The sequence below is a fragment of the Cynocephalus volans genome, chromosome X, assembly GCF_027409185.1.
Source record: "Cynocephalus volans isolate mCynVol1 chromosome X, mCynVol1.pri, whole genome shotgun sequence".
Taxonomy (NCBI): Eukaryota; Metazoa; Chordata; class Mammalia; order Dermoptera; family Cynocephalidae; genus Cynocephalus; species Cynocephalus volans.
Window position 1 is genome coordinate 78,298,569 of NC_084478.1, and position 5,265 is coordinate 78,303,833.

The following is a 5,265-nucleotide window of genomic DNA, read 5'->3' on the forward strand; positions in this document are numbered from 1 at the left end:
AGCCAGAGGAGCCAGCAGGGTGGGAGAGTCTCTTGGGAGGAGAAGACTGGGCTGGGGGAACTCCTTCAGAATGGCACAAAGAAGAAAAGGAAAAGCCAGTTATCTGGGTTGGCATCCATAAGAGCCTTCTGAGGCCTGGTAGAACTTGGAGAGGTCATTGTCACTCTCCTCACTTCCATCCAGGATGCACCTCAACTGTTTCTGAATCGGTTTGGGGAATCTCTGCAGGTTCTAAAGGCTCTCGGCTGGTGACTGACCCCTGTCCCTGCCCACCACTCCTCAGCACTCTTCTGTCTTCTCTGCTGGCTACCGGGCCATGTCTGGGAAAGGTGAAGAGTGGATTCCCGATTGAAGAAGTCCTCTCTGTTCTGAAAGCCTTCAGTCTCAAGGGGGAGACAAAGCTTAATAACTTACTCGAATACAATGTAGTCAGTGTTTTGGGTCTTCTGAGGAGGGAGAGAGCAGGTTAGCGGGGGGGCAGGGGGACCAGCTGGGAGAGTAAGAAAAGACTCCCAGAAGAGGCATTGAGGAAGGGGAAAGGCTCTGGGAAAGGCTGGGCTAGGCTGGTCAAATCCTCATTCTGATGCTCAAGTCCCTTCTACCATATTGCAGCCAAATGGTTGGTCAGCCTCTGCTTTCTTACTTCCCAAGGCAGGGAGCTCATTGCCTCTCAAGAGAGAGATCATCCCAGGATAGCCCTAAGCCTAAGCAAGTTGTTTCTTGAGTTGGGCTGAACTCTGTCTTCTCATGGCTTCTGCATACAGGCCACATTGCTGCCTCTGGGAGCCGCCTAGACTCTGTGTTCTCCTCCCTTCATTCTACAATAGCCCCTTGGAGGTCTGAAGCATCACCATCACCATCACCATAACCCTTGAGTTTTCTCCAAACCCAACAGCCCCGGTTCCTTCAACTGTTCCCCATGAGCCAGGGCTCCCATTTCCTCCCAGTCTGTTTTTGCCTCCCTGGCCGTGCTCCAGTTTGTCTGTGGCACCCTTAATATCTGGGGCCCATTGCTGATACCATACTCCAGGGCAATCTGTCACCACCTTGTTCTAGAAACTTCACGTTACAGATGCAGCCTAAGGCTCCATGGACTGACTTGGTCAGATCATACATAACACACGTGCCTCCTTGGCTCTGCTTCCTACCCGCTCACCTGCTTCCCCTTTGCCAACCTATATTTGGGGACTGGGTTGCAGGAGCCAAGAGCAAGACCTAACATTTCTTCCTGTCATACTTACCTTGTAAGCTTCAGCCCCTCTTTCTAGTCCGTCAGGAATGATTTTGAAACCAAACTCTGAAAGCCAATGAGATTCATTCTCCCACCTACAGTTGGGTCCATGCTCCAAATTTTATCAGTGAGCAGCCATGTCTGTACTTGGCTCTGTGAATTCATCCTGAAAGACCTTATCAGATGCCTGAAGGTCAGAAGTCAGCTTCCCCCTCTTTGTCCTGTGGCTCCGGGAGCCTGAAGGCAGCACAAAGTTATATCCAAGCATTGACGGTTGACCCCTGGGGAGAAGGGGCAAGATGCCAATCACTCAGTCAGCCAACCTTTCCTGAAGCTTGTTGGAAGCTCTGAGTGAAGTGAAGATGCTGCAGACGACATAAAGAGATATCAGCCACTGCCTCTACCCTCTGGGTGCTCTCAATCTTGCACAGAGGAAAAGCAAGTAGGCTCTTAAAGCAATATGTAGTAGGCTGAATTATGGCCCCCAAAGACATCAGGTCTGAAACCCTGGAACCTGTAAATGTTACCTGATTTGGAAAAAGGGTCTTTGCAGATGTCATGAAATTAAGGGTTTTGAGATGTGAAGATTATCCTGTATTATCTGGGTGAGCCTTAAATGTGATCATGTAAGAGGAAGGTATCCTTATAAGAGGGAGGCGGAGGGAGATTTGATACAGACAAAAAAGGAGAAGGCCTTCTAACCATGGAGGCAGACTGGAGCAAAGTGGCCACAAAACAAGGAACACCAGCAACCGTAAGAAGCTGGAAGAGGCAAGAAAGGATCTTCCCTAGAGCATCCAGAGGAAGCACAGCTCTGCCCACACTTTGATTTCAGCCCAGTGATACTGAGTTCAGCCTTCTGGCCTCCAGACCTGTGAGAGAACAAATTTCTCTTATTTTAAGCCACTAAGTGTGTGGTAGTTTGTTACAGCAGCTAAAGGAACCTGATATGGGTAATGAGTAAGATAAGCAGGCAGGTGAGGGGCTCAGACCAAGACCAAGGAAGGCTGGGAAGCTGATGGCATAAATCTCAGGCAAGGCTTGTTGGAAAAGGTAGGCCTGAAGCTGGGCCTCAAAAGTGGTGGTAGAAGGAGGCTGAGAGGAGGAAAGAGACAGGGCTCTGGAAACTGGGCAGATCAGGCCTGGTTTGACCAGAGACTGCTGAGACTGCAGAAGGGAAGGGAGGGCGGTATGTGTGTGGAAAGGCTACGTCTTGCCCAGTTACCCCTTTACCTTCCTCCTGGGGGAGACGAGCAGCACCTTGAGCCATCAAGGGGTGGCCCTTTGCCATGCTGCAAAAAGCCAAGATGTGGGGTCACACAAACCTAGCTGCAGGCCCAGCACCACCACACCCCAGTCCCTGAGCCTCAGTCTCCTGGTCAGTAAAATGGGAATGCTAATATTGGTATAGTTTCCAAGGATATCTTCTCATTTTCCAGCTTCCCCTTGTTGCCTCATTTCTTCTATAGACCAGATGTTCATAGGCAAGCACAGGGCTGCTTCTTTTAAATGAAGGGAAGCAAGGGAGGATGGGAATGTCAACACCCCCACCCAGGGCTCTGGTGGGGGTTGGGCACATAGCAGGCTGCTCTGATGCTGTGCTTAATGAAGGCCAGTGCCCTCCCTGCTCGCCTCCCAGAGCTGCACCGCCAGGGAGGTGCTCCTGCTCCCTGGAGGGCTGCTTTCCTCTGTGGCTCCTCCCGCCTCACCTCTGCCAGCCTGACTCCTGGGCAGCCACACGAAGGTGCGGAGGAGAGCCAAGCTTGGCTATTTATAACATGGGATGTAATAAACACTTCCAAGAGATATTTCCTGATAGACCAAATTCGACAGAGATTACATAGGCAATTAGATCTTCAGAGCTATCTGCTATCTTCTTGCACCGAGGCCACCAAAAGCACATGTGAGCAAGTCTTGCTGTACAGTCAGACATATATACTTTACGAGGACGTAATTGAAATGTTTCAGGTGGGCAAACCCACCCTATAAGCCCCACTCTATAAGTCACTCTCTCCCTTCTCAGCCGCCATGTGCTGGGTGGGGGCCTCAGGGCTGCTGTTTCTCAGCCGGCTGTGCATTCCTGGGCAAGCTCCTACCCGTCTCTGTACAAACACAGGGCTAGACAAGCTGGTGTCTCCAAGTATGTTGAGAGGTTTGAAGACTCCCACACTAGGGCCCTAGGCATGGGGGAAGGGGAAGAGCACTGGGCAGGAGCCTCCAGTCTGAACTGGAGCCTTCCTGCCCCTCTGACTTACTGAATGACCTCAGGCAGGCCTCTCACTCTCTCTGCACCTTAGTTTCCCCTTCTGTACAATGGAGATAATACCAACTAGCCCATAGCACCGTCATGAGAATTCTGTGAGGAACTATATGTAAAGCTCCCAGCCTGGCCTATGGCAGGCACTCAAGATGTGTTGGATCCCAGGATCCCTTTCCCCTCTCAGTAGGGAGTCTGGCTCCTGGTTCATCTGGCTCCTGGTTCATCTGGCCTGCCCTCAACCCCCTCCCTCCCACACCACTCACTTCTCCCCAAATGCCAGTGCTTGCTTTCTCATCTTAGGCTGTTAATGGGCTTGAACAGTGATAATTGTCTCTCACCAAGGATGAGAGCTATCTGCTCACAACAAAGTTCACGCTTCTCCCCTCTTGCTGACCCAAGTGCCAAGACCCAGGTTGATCCCCAGCACTGGCCCTTCCCACCATGCAGGCTCTTTTGTCTGTCAGAATGTCCAGGACCAACCCCCAAAGCCTTAGAGCAGGCAGCCCTGGGACCCTAGCTCTCACAACTCTGGCTGTCACAACCTGGCACACAGCTGCCCAGCAGACCTGCTGGCCCACTTTGTCTGTGGGGACTGGGCAGAACGGACAGCTGACAGCAGCCTGAGGTGTCTTGGGAGGTGAGAGGAGGCCTGGGCCCACGTGTCCACTCCCTCCTCAGCTCTGATTGCTCTTTTCACAACCCTTAAGTGCCTGCCATACCCAGTGGCTTACCTGGTCTTCCCACCTCCAGGCCTTTGCCCGTGCCATTCCCTCACCCTCTGCTCCATCTCCATGTAGTAAGCCCCCACTGATCATTCAGGTCCCAGTTCATATTGCCTATGCTGTGAAGGAAACCGTCTCCAAGGCCTGCACTCCCAAGGACTGAGTGTGTCACCCCCTCCTGGTATCAGAGAGAGCTGTGGGTCTGTGCTCTCTCTGGTTCCCTGGAGCCTAGCCCACAGGAGATGCCCAGGGGCATTTTGGCCAGTCGAATGGAACTGAACAGTAGCAGCAGGGTGGACAATTCAGGGGACAGTGAGGCAAGTGGAGTATCTTCCCCCAAGACCAAACAGAAACTGGCCGGGGAAGGGCAGGCTCCTTTCAGTGGATGAAACAGATACAGCAGACAAGATGGAGTCAGAGGTAGTCCGAGAGAGCTTGAACAAGAGACAGCCGAGAGGTGACTTTAAGGGTATTCAGCAGGCACTCAAAGAAGCTTATCGTGACCCCCTGAGAATACTTCTGTGTATGTGGCAAAGAATCTGTTCTGATGTAGAAGATAGAAAACAGGCCCTAGAATCAGGAGACCACCACACAACCAGCTATGTGGTCTTAGCAAAGTCATTGTTCTCTCTGAGCCTCAGTTTCTTTCTTTCTTTCTTTCCTTTTTTTTTTTTTTTTTTTTTTTCAGTGACTGGCTCAAAAAATACCAAACCCCTGACCTTGGTGTTATAACACCATGCTCTAACCAACTGAGCTAACTGGCCAGCTTCTCCATCTGCACAATGGGGACAGGAGTCCCTACCTCAGGGGGCTGTCATGAAGTAAATGATAGAATGCAAGCACTAGGTGAAAGCACGTGTGTGCAAGTGCTTGGCATTCCTTAGGCACCCGAATAAACTACCACCTCCCCTGCTAGGCCCCTCACAGAGCTCACAGTCTGTTTGGGGGCTTTATCCAGTAGAGCCCAAGTAGATTCCTAAGGGATGAGGGCCTCAAAGTTGAGTAATAATGAGTTCTTAAAGTTCTTAAATGACATCTTATGAGAAGGACAG